This window comes from Anas platyrhynchos, chromosome 12 (genome assembly GCF_047663525.1).
Source record: "Anas platyrhynchos isolate ZD024472 breed Pekin duck chromosome 12, IASCAAS_PekinDuck_T2T, whole genome shotgun sequence".
NCBI classification, from domain to species: Eukaryota; Metazoa; Chordata; class Aves; order Anseriformes; family Anatidae; genus Anas; species Anas platyrhynchos.
The window spans coordinates 14025414-14039178 of NC_092598.1; the positions used below are offsets into that span (position 1 = coordinate 14025414).

At 36.0% G+C, this 13765-nt stretch overlaps 1 long non-coding RNA gene across 6 annotated transcripts in view; it reads left to right on the forward strand.

Moving 5' to 3' along the window:
* LOC106019018 (uncharacterized) overlaps positions 1–13765 on the forward strand; it is a 142068-nt gene that overhangs the window by 51479 nt on the left and 76824 nt on the right. For all 6 annotated transcript variants that reach the window (XR_011812245.1, XR_011812246.1, XR_011812244.1 and 3 more), the window contains one exon: positions 2934–3046. This is a non-coding gene — a long non-coding RNA (uncharacterized lncRNA). The remainder of the gene's footprint in view (positions 1–2933; positions 3047–13765) is intronic.

Consider the following 13765-nt stretch of genomic DNA (forward strand, 5'->3'; position numbering starts at 1 on the left):
CATTTAGTGTATAGGACAAGAAGCAGTGATGGTATCTATTTGGAAAAATGTATAGTGTTGAATATAGCTTTGTAATATGCTGCTAAGAAGGCTGAAGCCTTGTCTACAGCCTTCAGTAAATGCATGTTTTAAGGGTTTGGGATGGTGTCCAGGGCAGATTTTCACTTTTTTTTTTCAATTGACACACAAATTGAGCTGACAGAACTAGTTAATAATAGATATAAATGTATCCCAAACCAAACTTGCATTAGGTTATCTTCTTCAAATACCCAGTCTCACTTTGTCTGTAGATGCCCTTTTGTTGGGAGAAGTACATGAGGAGATGGGAGGAAAAGATCCGCATTCAGTTTTGTTGAATGAAAATACTGCTCCAGTGTTACTGCTGTGGCTCTGCATGTATGTAGGTCTCCTCATTGGAGGAGCCATGTGTAGTGCTGTGTGTTTTGTCAGGGGACAACACTAGGAGGAAAGGTAGGTTGCATGATGCACAAAGGGGGATTGGTCCTGAAAAAATCTTACACATAAAGAGAAGAAAAGGAGGAATTTCTGTGGACGGAAAGAATGTATGAGCATTGTAAGTACCCTTATGGGAAAACAAAGCAAAAAGGGAGGACTTGATAATAAGGCAGGAGACTATGGATGAAAGGTAAATATAAAGATGAGGGAGAAGAGTTCGTACACACCTGGAAGGCTGTACTGGGAGCAAGTAGTGCTTTATAGAAGCCTTCAAGTGTAATGCAAAATGATCAATGGAATCTCATTGTAGGTCAGGTAGCCTTAAGCACTGACGTGTTTGCTATCCACCCTGGCACAACATACAGAAAGGATCCAGAAATGTGCTGCTTGTCATGTGTCATCGCTTACTGATCTACTCCCGTTGGGAACCTGTTCCCATGGCAACATTGCTATCCTATTATAGCCTAGGTGCAGAAGTATAGCAAGTTACATTTACATTTGTGTGTGTGTACGTACTTCCATCATCTGAATAAACACGCACACATGTTATGTGGGTATTTGGATTGCATACTGTAAGTAGCTTTTGGAGTGCAGGACACTTGGTTGGAATCTTTTCTCACCCCCAAATAAGTGTGTTCTATAGTTTAATGCAGAAATGCACTGAAGTAATACCACGGACCTTAATGTTGGAAGATCTAAAACTATAGGTTAATTTTATATATTTTGAAATATTTTTGAAACATATTTTTGAAAAGAAGTGGTATTCTGTAGAAGTAGATTACGTACTGAAAACCTGAAATTCTTCCTGTTTTAAAAATTTACATATAACTTGTATAGGTATAAGCTACATCTGAGAGTAAATGTTGCGACACATTGTTCCGCACATTGGATTGCTTTAATGGAGGACTAAGCTGTTCTGTGATCATGCCTTGTAAACGTTATAATTATGTTTACTTCTAAATAATCTAATCATGGTTCTCTCTATGGTAGGTATAGAGACCTTTGTCATTGTACCTAGTCGAGAGAGTTAAATTGGGTATTTTAAAAGGTAATTACAGCGACTAGATTTTGGAAGCAGAATTCTGATGAGAGGGTCTGGTGTTACTGCAAATACAAGTGTGTTTAACAATTCCTGGTCCAAATACTAGGGTGCAAAATCAGCAAATAAGAAGTAATAAAATAATATACACAGTATGTTGGGGGGGGGGGGGGGGAATTATACCAGCTTTCAGCTCTCTTTCCTTCGTATATTTATGGGAAATGTTGTATGCTGCAGCCACCTCATACTTGAATTCACTTGAATACAGTGCAGCTGTAGTTTTACATCTTTTTCCAGCTCATTCAAAAAGCTGAGTGTTTTCCTGCAAGTGTAGCAGCTGCCCAGAAACAGCTTGTTTCTGCTAATTCTCAGTTTTACCATGCAAAACAGACAGTTGTTTTTCAGCGGCTGCAGAGGGGGGAAAAAAAAAAAATAAAAATAAAAAGTTATTTTCTCCCAGGTGAATCAGGGGAGTAATCAACTAATCTTTAATGTGGCTTTTCAATTTCTTGCCTTGTATGTGATCTTAAATAACAGTTTTGGATGTTTTAAATGCTCTATACTCCTTACAGTACTTTGAAATGTACATGGTATTACATTTGTAGAAAGATAGGGTAAAATTACAAAATCACAGTATATATGAGTTTATTAGGGCTTTCTGCATCTAATCAGTGCTGACTGTTATGATTGATAGCAGTCATGCTAATACATATTTAGCAGATTAAATGGCTTCGTGACTAGTACTGCTGTTACTCTTTTCCCTCCTGCTGTCATCAGTATCATTTAAGAAACTGCACTCTCACAAAGAAAACTAGCAAGAATAGGAATCAATTGTTCTTTGCTTCAAGCTTCAGATGATGTGGTAACATTCTTTCGGTATGTACCAGGCAAGGGTGATAAATTGTTTTCATATATCTACTGCAGAGAAGATAGAGTTCTGTGTACTTTTGTAGCAGATAGCTATGGGTTGGGTATAAGGCTGCTTCTTTCTTTGTAACTAAACATTAGGCTCTTGAAAGAACTGGAATCCCTATTGATAGAGACCTTAAAAAAAAAAATCATATAAGTAACTGCTGAAGATGCTTTAGGTGTATGTGATCTAGCTTCGTTGCTGGGGGATGCAGTAGATGCATATTTCCTGTCATTTTCTTAGCTCTGATTTTTTGTTGTTCTGACATATTTTCCAAAATGCAGCTTTAGACTGGTTCTAACCACCACTTTTTAATGCCAGCCACACTAGCTGTAGTACTTAATAATGCTGGTGCAATACTATTCTCTATCTGGGTGCTTTTCTTGAAGTAGTGAGTTAATAATTTTTTCATGAATTTCTATTTTTGAGGAAAAAAATTTACGTGAGTCAAGAGCATTATGTGGTGATGGTTGTGTTGTTGTGTTTTTTGTTGTTTTTTTTTTAACTGTACATATGTTCATTTTTTAGACATTGACCAAGAAAAAGAAAACATGAGGTGGAGTGTATCAGAGTTATGAATAAAGGAAGAAGTGGTGATTGATGTGTTGCAAAGCATTTTCAAGATAACTTGACGTTTCAAGGTAACTTCACATTTCTAAAAAGCACGTTGACTATGGTATGAGATTCGTCTCATAAAAACTTGTTTCCAAGATGAAAGAATACAGTGAACATACTTTTATATTCATAAATCCAACAGATTTTAATTTATTCATGGTTACAAACCTAATTGCAATTGGGCTACAAATTGAAATGTATGAGGAATTACTGTTCTAAATAACAGCTTAGATTTTTTTTAAAAGTCAACTGTGATTAAAGAGCATGGTTAGTTTGAATTCTACACCTGTCTAATGCCTCACTTTAAAAAAAAAATGATGTGGCTGGCAGGTTTTATTGAAAAGAATCCAGAAAACATTGGATGTGGAAAATTACAGTCATCTCACTAGAACCTTTTTGCTTTCATATTGCCCCGAGCAACCAATACTCACCAGACTCTGCAAACTACCTGATATGAATAAACATTGTAAAATATTTTAAGTCATTCGGAATCTAAGCATATCATGAGTCTTTATATCAATAAGTAACAATAAAATGAGTTGTGCCACTTTATATAAAGTGAAAAGAGCCTACTATAACTTACTAAGTTACCTCGTTTGCTGTTCTCTGTGGGATATGTGTCTGTGTAAGTGTCTCATAAGAAATGTGTATTGCTAGTGACTTAACCTGATGCATAGATAAGTCTTTCAGCAAAAATGCTACAGGGAGTTTTTTTGAGCCCACCAAAGAGGTTTGAACATAGTAACAAGTATTTAACTGTATTTGCAAGAAGGATAATTTTTTAAGGATGCTTTATTTCAAACAAACAACAGTAACTATTCATGTTTGAAGATCGGTAATAAATCAGCATAATTTTTTGAATCTTAATGTCATTGTAAACTAGATGCTGTATGGGATAAATTTAAAGAACTCTAACTGCAGGAAGCTTTTATTCCATAAATTGTTAGAAATGACCTGGTCCTTTGAGTAATCTGCTCTACTAACAGAGATTATTCTACAAAATAAACAAGTATGTATAAGTTGATTCTAGCAACTTTTGAAGATACTGTTGTGTTTCTGAGCCATAGTTCTCTCTCTGTCCTGCAGTAAAGGAATGAGCTAACTTTGGTAGGAAAAAGAAAGTAAAATCTAAAATTATGAATAATGCAGTATTGAGTATAACTTAACTTACACTTTCTAGAGCCATTAATATTTCAATCTGTGTACGTTTTTGAATGTAGCAACATGTGACTAACTAAAAATATGCAAAGGTTCCAAACCACAGCATCCTGCAGTGGAAAACCAGGCTTAGGTGCATGTGATGAATTCCTGGAACCGGATAGTGTGCCACAGTAACTGAGATTTTTGTATTGCCATTTTTTTCTTTTAATCAAATAATAAGGAAAATGTAAATGATTGCAAATATAGTAATAATAATGTATTAATAACTTAAAGCTGCAAAGCAGTATTTCTCATGCCAATTTGTATGTAAACATGCTCAAATCACTTAGCTCTGCATCCCTCCCTCACTTAATCCATCTGTATATTAACATAATACTACTTCAGTGTCTTAAGACTGTGACTGTAGGTCAAAATTAAACAAACTTTTGTTCTTGCTGAAATAAAGGGGGGTGGACAAGGGGGTCTCTGTTGACCCCAGTGGAAACAGAATAATATCCAGTGTTTCTGTACTGTTGTATAAACACTAATTAGGTGTCAGTATCTGATTATTTCACTTAAAAATTCCCATATGAAAAACTCGTATCCACGATCATCCTCTTCTGTGTCTAGTTGCATTAAATGCCTCAGAACATTGCTTTAGTAAAGAGCAAGATGCACAGATCCAGGTCAGAGAGCTTACCTTGAGCTAGATACTTTTTAGAAAGTTAATGTTATTGCTCAATACAAGAAAATAGATGAAAATCCTGTTGAATTGTGGAGATTTGTATTAATGGGTTAGCACATTGTTTCTGCATGGGAGGTGTCTGCATGAAATCAGCTCTGATCTAACAAGCACATGTTGCTATAGTAATGGAGTCTATTGAATGTTAACGCACTGCTTCAGCTATGTGACAAGTATAAAGTCTAAAATCTGTGATATGCAGTTTGATTTGTCAAAGCATGTATCTGCTATACTTTCCCTTAAATATTTGATGGTGAAGAACCATTTTTTTTTACTTCTATATTTTCAGGAGTTGCAAGCTCTCTTTAGCAAGCTTCAAACTTGCCTACAATGTGTTTAAGAATAAAAAAAGAAAATCACTGTATCTTACAGGATGCTGTAGTGATGTTCCTACTAGATACAGGAAGCTCTAATACTCTCATGAATTGTTTTAATAGACTCCTTTGCATAACTGATGCTAAGAGGCAGCAAAGTTGGCTTTGCAGTAATGATTTCTGGTGTTCAAAAAAAAAATGTAACCTGTTTGTGTTTACTGTTGATGTGGTTTTAATTTTCAGGAGAATGAAAGCTGGTTCGAGTTAGCTTATTCACCTTTCACTTTTTGCGTGTCTTGATAAATGATTCACTGCTGAATCAGAAAATACGAGTATTCATAGTGAAAAAGATAGAATTACCTTTGTGTAAACAAAACACATACTTCAGGTTTTTCCACTTCACTTGTCTGATATTGCTGCACATGTCTAGAAAGGCAGGAAGTTTTGGGCACTAGTCTTCATCAATATAATTTCCCTGAAACCTGATAACTGTACAATAAACATGCAAAAATAAAACATCTGCTCCTATAACTGCTATGCATGCCCCAGTGAGAGGATGTGCCTCAAAAGGCCCAAGAACATCTAGGCAGGTTTTCAGTTCTTATCAGTTATATTTGTACATCAGTATTTATTTAAGTTTAACCTCACTGTGTGTCATAAATCTTTGACAGCTGGGTTAAAAATCAGTTTTTCATTTGTGTTCTCAGGAATTGCTTTGTAAACCAACAAGTGCAAAGGCCACAGTGACATTAGTTACCACGAGCTTACTGTCAGAGCTCATCTAGGACAACTAAAGATGTAAACAGGTGGGCTTTTTGGCCCAAAAAGGACATTAATTAAGAAGGACCATGCTTAGATGTATAGAATTTAGTGGTAATTTCTACAGGCTTTATACTGACATAACATGAAGTGTATGATATGGAGTAATTCCATTATCTAACAAAAAAAAATTTTTTGTTTGTTTGCTTTTTTTTACCTGGGTTTACACCTGATATACCCACTGGTTTCAGAAGGCATTCCATTCCCCCACCTGCACCCCAGATATGACTGTACTGCAAGAGTACTTTACAAACTGATGATTTTCTAGTTTTCCTTTAGAGCATTTGTTTAAATATTTCTTCTGCAAAAATAATGTATTCCTAAATCTCAAAGGGCTTTACCACAATAATGTCTAATACTGTTTTGATGTCTCTCAGTGATAGAAGTTCCATGTCATGCTGAAAAATTAATTGAATAATTTTATAAGATATACATTAAAATATTTACATTTCCTGCTTTCAGTGTTTAGACCACTGCTGAACTGGAAGTGGCTTTGTAAATGAAAGAAAATTTCCCTCCTTGCTCTTTAAATTTTTCATAAATATTTTTTGTTTGCAGTGTTTTTAAATGAATATTCCAAAAAATATTTGCATAATAAACAATTAATTACATGATATGTAATATACTGTATCTTCCACGTGCAAAACCTTTTTATAGGAATCTATTTTAAGTAACTAAATTAATTTCTTCACTTAAGTGGTATTTGTGTGATAATATTACTACTTAAGAATACAAGCTTTCTTAAGACAAGCCTTGTCTGTGTCTGATTGAAGTCTTTTGTGTGATGTTTTGAATTTGGATGTGAGTACCAGGTGGTATTGTTTAGGTCAATCTCAGATGCTTTATTAGTCATTTTTGTCTTTTGGGGTTTCATGGTGGGAAGCAATTTTTAATTTTTCCAGTACATAAATTATTTTTATCTAAAGACGAAGGGAAGAATCTGATCATAAGTCAGCCTTAGGAGTCCTATGTTAACTTCTAGAGTAAATAAGAATATTAAGAATTTTATAACTCTGCATTCTGTTCTGCAGCAAAAACAGTGAGCATGTTTGCTTCATGAGCATGTTTTGCTGTAATAGAAAAAATATATAATTGGCAGCTTTCCTATTTTCCAACTGCAGAAGATAATAGTAGCACTTAAATATGGAAAATAATTTGTAAAACAAACTAGCAAAATACATTCATGTCTGCATACTCAGCCTGAGTCAATGCTTTAGCTATTCCAGATCATCTGGTAACTGGCAGTTAGATGAAGAAAAAAATGTCAGTCTCAGAAGGCATATTTTAGTTTCCATGGAGCTGCTCAGGTCTTCATGGATGTGTTGTAGGTTAGAACTGTACTATAGTTAGCAAAAACAGCACTGAAATAAATGGGAAGGGGAAAGGCTGTATGAAAACATTTTAGAGAAGAAAAATTAAACAATAAAGAATACTTTGCATTTAGCTCTTCACAGGTAAATACAGATAGATAAAAGTCAAGTTATCCTCATGTCAGCCTTGTCAGGTAGGTAAATGTTTCTCTATTCTTAACCTCTTTGGGTTTTATCCATGAAGAGTCAAGACATTGCTTGTTATTAGTAACATGGAAATAAAACACTGGGAATCAGGTGTAGGGTTAGAAAGTTTCTGTCAGTTCATGGGCTCATACACTGGTTTCAGCAGCTCTGAATGAAGGAACAGGGATGGGAAGACCCCTGTCTTGTTTCTTCCTTGTGTGTCAGCAACTTGGTCAGCTGTTTTCCAAGTAGAGACAACCCCTTTCCCCCAGAATCCCAACTAATCAAAAATATTCTTGAGCTGAGAAGCAACACAAATGAAAGACAGCTCAATTTAAAATAAATAAATAAATAATAATAATATTTTTTCCTCTGGCAGGGATGAACTTTTTTTCTGGTGGAATATGAAAAGCTGTGATAGTCTCATTAGCTTTGTAGACTGTAAGAAGCTGATTCTCAGTGGTCTTTGATAAAAGGCAGTTGCATCTGACTGGACGTTCAAATCAATTGACTGCATCCACGCACCCAAATGTATTTGTAGTAATTGAGCCGCCCCTGTACATCTAATTATACACTATCATCAAGGCTCATTAAGAGGATAAGTACTAGTTTGGGAAACATCTATAACTAGACAGCGCCATTCTGGAACTGCAATTTAAAGACACAAGCTAATTTTAAAACATTATCTAATAAGTCTCTGAGATAAATGTAATTTTCTAAGGCAGAATTTTGCAGATTACTAGAAATAGACAATTCAGTAACAAATGATAAGATATGTTTTCTTCAATATTTGGGCTATTATTTCAATGCAACTCTAACACAGTGAGTAGAATTGACAGTAAAGCTAATGAGAAGACTTAAATGAAGTTTGAATTTTGTGTAAAATATGCATAAAAATGCATAAACACCAAAGTTTGGAGTCAATTGTGACTGCTTAAAATTACAGTCACTAGTCGGAGTATGAATACAGTCTGTCCAAAGAGCTAGCCCTGATGCTTTGTTGCTCTAGGATCATGCAGCCACATAGCTGTTTTCCTCTTTTATAGCTGACCTGTGTTAAAAAACACATCCTTTTTTAATAGGATGGGCTTTTAACCAACAAGTAATTCACTTGCAAATTCTCAGGCAAGTCTCTCTAACACCTGTCTGAATGAGGAAGAGTTGTGCCTTTTGCCTCATCCGCTGAAAGCTTATATGACAGTATGTATTACACATGATCTATAGATTACATTATAAATTAATATGAATAGCAATTAGTTGAGATAAGCAGGCAAAAGGGGCTGTAATAATGCTCCTTGTATGAAGCAATCTTTTTTGTACATTAGTGAAAATGATAGGTTGCTGCTGCATTTCTAGGAGAGAGGTGTGATTTTAAAGCTCTGCATGGCATGTCTGCCTTTATGCATAGGTAAATCTCCCTGATAAAATCTAAGTCATTGGTACCGCCTCAAGACTCCAATCCTATGATGCTCTTTTCTACTCTCTTTATCAGAACCAAAGCTTTTCCAATTATAGTTATTACAGCTTGCTTTAAAACACTAAAGGCATACCCATTTTTCCACCTTTAATTACATTTTCTGTGCTGGCCCCTACCTTCTCATTTTTGCTTTTCTTTCAGATATATAAGCCCTTCATGCTCTTGATTCTCTCTCCTGTTCTGTGATCTGTAGCACAACAGCACATGTTGGTGTACCATAAAATACAGATGTCTTCCAATTCAGCTGTAGCAGAATTGTACATTTTTTTGAATCCTGGATCCCAACTGACAACCGCAGCCTTTGAGTTGCCTTGTTTTGGGATTTGGTTCATCATTTTTCAGCACAATTTTGTTTGTTAAATTTAAAGTGAAGAGGAAGTGGGAGTAAAGACAGGTTTACATCAAGAATGTAGCACTTTTATTCAGCCTTGAAATAACTCTGTGAAGTATGAATGCTTGGGAGGTAAAAAATGGAACAAGTAATTGAATACATAAATAAAGAGCAAGGAGAATTTTCAAGTGATTCAGTACCTTCCTCTATTCTGAAGTTTGCCCACCCACTCCTACATGCCACCTCCTGTGGTCCAGGACATTTTAATGCAATGTGGGAGGTTAGCATACAAATTCCTACTGACTGCATTTGTGCATAGCTTCCCACATACCTTTTGAAATAGGGTCCCTTATTTAGAAAAGTTAATGAGTATTATAGATCTGTCCTGAACTGCAAATGCAGTGGGTTGACAATTACCTGTTACAGCCATTTAAAATTACTTGGCATTTCATAATTATGTTTTTTAACTTTGTTACTGAGACAAGTTTTCACCGATTACAAGTAGTCAGTTACTTACAGAAAGGTGGTATTGTGCAGAGAGGACTGGAAAGATGGATGCTATGTGTTGAAACAAGTACCTTGCAAAGGAGGCTGCCCAGTGAAGTTAAACGTGTTCTGTGCTGATTCACTGCCTGCATAGGTTACACACGGCTTAGTAGAAAACAGTGATTTCTCTGCAAATGCTTGTTGAATAGCAAATGGCAATTTGGAATGGTTTTACAGCCCTGTAGCACAGCTACAAGTATCCAGCTACTGATTTGTAACGATTCTAATAGAAAATAATACTACATCCATTAAAATATTTGTCATTTTGGTAACTTTTGAGAAGACAACAGGAACAGTGGTTTATGGTTGAGCTCTGTTCTCAAAAGTTAGGAGAAGCTCTTCTTGTGTCCAGAAAAGATAGTCTCAAAGATGAATTCTTTCAAAACACCATTACATAGTGAATTTAATAAGCCATTGAGCTGGAAGACTTTGATCTCCTGCACAGAGACCGTCAATAGTCTGGCCACTGCAGAGCTGTGGACAGCAACTTGTTAGAATTCAGATCTTAAGGCAACTTTATTAAAAAAAAAAAAGCCAGTATTTTTAAAACTGCAAGCTCTGAAGGTAACCAAAATTCCAGAATGAAGTTTCAGCTTCATTTTGATTTATATCAAAGTATTTGATAACTCAAGGTTTCCTTACTGTTCATCAATCCAACATCAGTCTCTGCTTGCCAGGGCTTTCTAGTTGAGAGTCCAGAGAGCTTTAAATTAGCACTTGCTAGGCAGATTTTGATGTAGTTTAGTCAAATTCCAGTAACTGCAGTCCAGCTAGCTACTAGTTTTTTCCTTATCTCACCCAGAGTCAGAATTTTTTGGCTTTGATGAAGTACATTTTAAAGGCAAATGTAAATGCATTGTACCCTGACAGACATCATTCTACCAGCCCAGCCTCCCACTTCCTCCTCCTGCCTTTCTGACATGAAATAACATCTCATTTCTTTCTCTTCTGATTGCCTTACACCCTTCAGATCCAAGCTAAATTCTGTCTTTCTATATGTTTTTCTTTTGTATTTCTATTTTTCCCTGCTAAGAAAGAATAGGATTCTTGAACTCAGTTTGCCATTATTGAAGCATTTGGTTTCTTTCCAAAAAGAAACTGTGCATAACATTTAATTGCTATCAATTTGCTTCTGTCTGTATGGAAGATTTTCATGCAGCGTTTGGCTTTGGAAGGCTTATTTAAGCTTAAAGTGTTGAAATATCATTAACCATTTAAGTAGGGGGGGAAAAAGCTAGGGCTCGATGACAGGAACCAGGTTGGAAAGGCTAGATTCAACGGCAGGGAGGAGGGTTTGGATGACTGGCTTAGGGGAGTCAAAACTAGATTGAAGGATTTTTAAATCCTTCCAATAAATCCTTAAAAATCCTTAAATTGAAGGATTTAAAAATTGGGGGTGTATTTTTTTTTTAGCTTTGTTACTTATATTCCAGATGACATCATATTTTAGTTATATTTTTCTTCATTGTTTCTAGTCTGTAATAGAGGTACAAATGAAACATACAACTACGTATAGTAACATACAAAATGTGTGAACACCTGTTATGAAAAACTGCTTAGAAAGCTGGGGGTGTTTAGCTTGGAGAAATGAAGGCTCTGGGGATGTCTGATGGCAGCCTTTCAATTATTAAAGGCAGCTTAAAACAAAGCTGGGGAAATATTTTTTTACTAGGGCCTGTACCGATAGGGCAAGGGCTAATGGTTTTAAATTTTAAAAAGGTAGATGTAGATTAGATAGATATAAAGAAGAAATCCTTTACTATGAGTGTGGTGAGGCACTGGAACAGGTTACCCAAAGAGATTGTGGATGCCCCATCCCTGAAAGTGATTCAAGGCCAGGCTGGATGGGGCTTTGAGCAAGCTGAACTAATGAATCACCCTGTGTCAGGGTGGTTGGACTAGACGATCTTTAAGGTTACTTCCAACCCAAACCATTCTATGTTTCTGTGAAAGTGTGATGTGGCATATACTGCAATAGCTACAAATAGATGAAAAAATCAAAAATGCAGTATCTTTAACTAGGATTAGTTAGTTGAACAGGACAGAATTACCAACAAGGAATGCTATACAGAAAATGCATTTGTTCACACGCTACATTTTTCTCAAGTATTCTTTCTTGTAAAAGAAATAGTATGCCAGCTTTGTCTTTTTGTGGGTGATTTATTCTGTAGATCAATTATAAGACAGTAACGTTGGAGTTAAAGGTACACAACTAGATTCTGACTAAAGGATTTTGAACAATACTGTCCTGCATCTAGAGATGTTGCAAGAGCTCAAAACTTAAGCGGGTACAACAGAAGTGAGGATCTCACACACGGGGCAGATTACGGCATTCTTTGCTTTATCATTTTGCCCTCACTCAAACCTCTTTAACATTTCACTACACAATCTCACCTTCCAAAGGTCCTTACAAATACCTGAATTGTGTAAAGGGGGTGCCAATCCATGTCTTGGGACCTACAGGTGCGTGTTTCTGTTTTGTGCATATTTGGTCCATGAAACTATGTCCTGGTCATGTGGATAGGCAGGGACCCTTTATCATTGCCCCTTGCCCGCGTTCTCTCTCAGATCTGTTTTCAGATTGTGCTGTCATCTTTAGTCTGCTGGGTCATGATGTCAATGAAAAAGATAACTACTAGTACTTATTTAAATAAGAGACATAGGAGATATTAACAAGAAGTCTCTGAAGAGTGAAGGCACATGCTCAGTTCAGTGAGAATCATATTTCAGCTCTAAAGTATTTCTTAGCCTTCCATTGGAATGATAGTTCTTCTAATTTCATTAGCACACTTAATATACTCCCTACAGTTTCTTCAGTGGGGCACAAGGAAATATATCAGGCACATAAAATCTGTTACAAGTAATGGCTGTGAATCTTGCTGGTTCTTGTTTTGATATCTTTACAGCCATTTCTTCCTCTTCAGATATTATCCACATAGATTTGCACACATAACACCTCAAAGCCAGCCTCAAATAGCATTTAAAAAAAAAACACTAGCAACAGCAGCAATGTTGCCACCCTTTGTTGTGGTTTGGAGGCATTTCAGTGTCTTAAGCTGGAGGCAGGATGTGGATCAAGGAAACAGCTAGTAAAAAAGCACCAATATGCCATAATGTTAAAAGGCTCAAATACTAGATTTCTAAGATCACCAAAACTAAAGCAAATGAGAATTCAATCTCCAATATGAGAATGAGGTTGAGGATGAGATTTACTAGCAGAAACACCAAAGGTGTGGCTGAAATACAAAGCAGCATAGGAAAAACATCCATTGAGTCGGCCAAAGCTTAAGAATGGCACCTGCAGAAGACAAGATCTGTTACCACTGAATTATGAAAATTGCACTCAAAGGCCAAAGAACCACAGATTCAGGAAGTTCCTCCATTCTCTGGGCCAAGAACGGTGGGAGGGGAAAAAAAAGTTTATTTTCTTTAGAAAGGAGCCTTACTAAGTTATAATAAACATTGTTACATCCACAACCGAATTAATAAACCTTCCAAAACATCATGTGGACACAGATTTGGATCTACATGTACATCCAGATGCTTTAAAAAAAAAAAAGCACTCGCCTCAGTTTATGTGCCTCATGCACTTTACAGCAGAAGAGCTGTTGTGACTTACCTAGAATGAAGGCTACCTGTTGAAATATGTACACAGTAAAAGACTGGCTAGTTTTTGGCTGCCATTATCTTAGGAAAAAAAAAGAGAAAAGAAAAATACCAAGTTACTCGCTAGAAGAAAAATGTCTTCTCATTTGGGCTAAGGTTAAGTATTTAATGAAACTTTCTATATTCCATCCTGTCTTTTTTATACAGGTACAAAGAATCTGCTGGCAAGCAAAGATATAATAGCAGTCTTCCTCTTCCTGGCTCAGCTTATTCA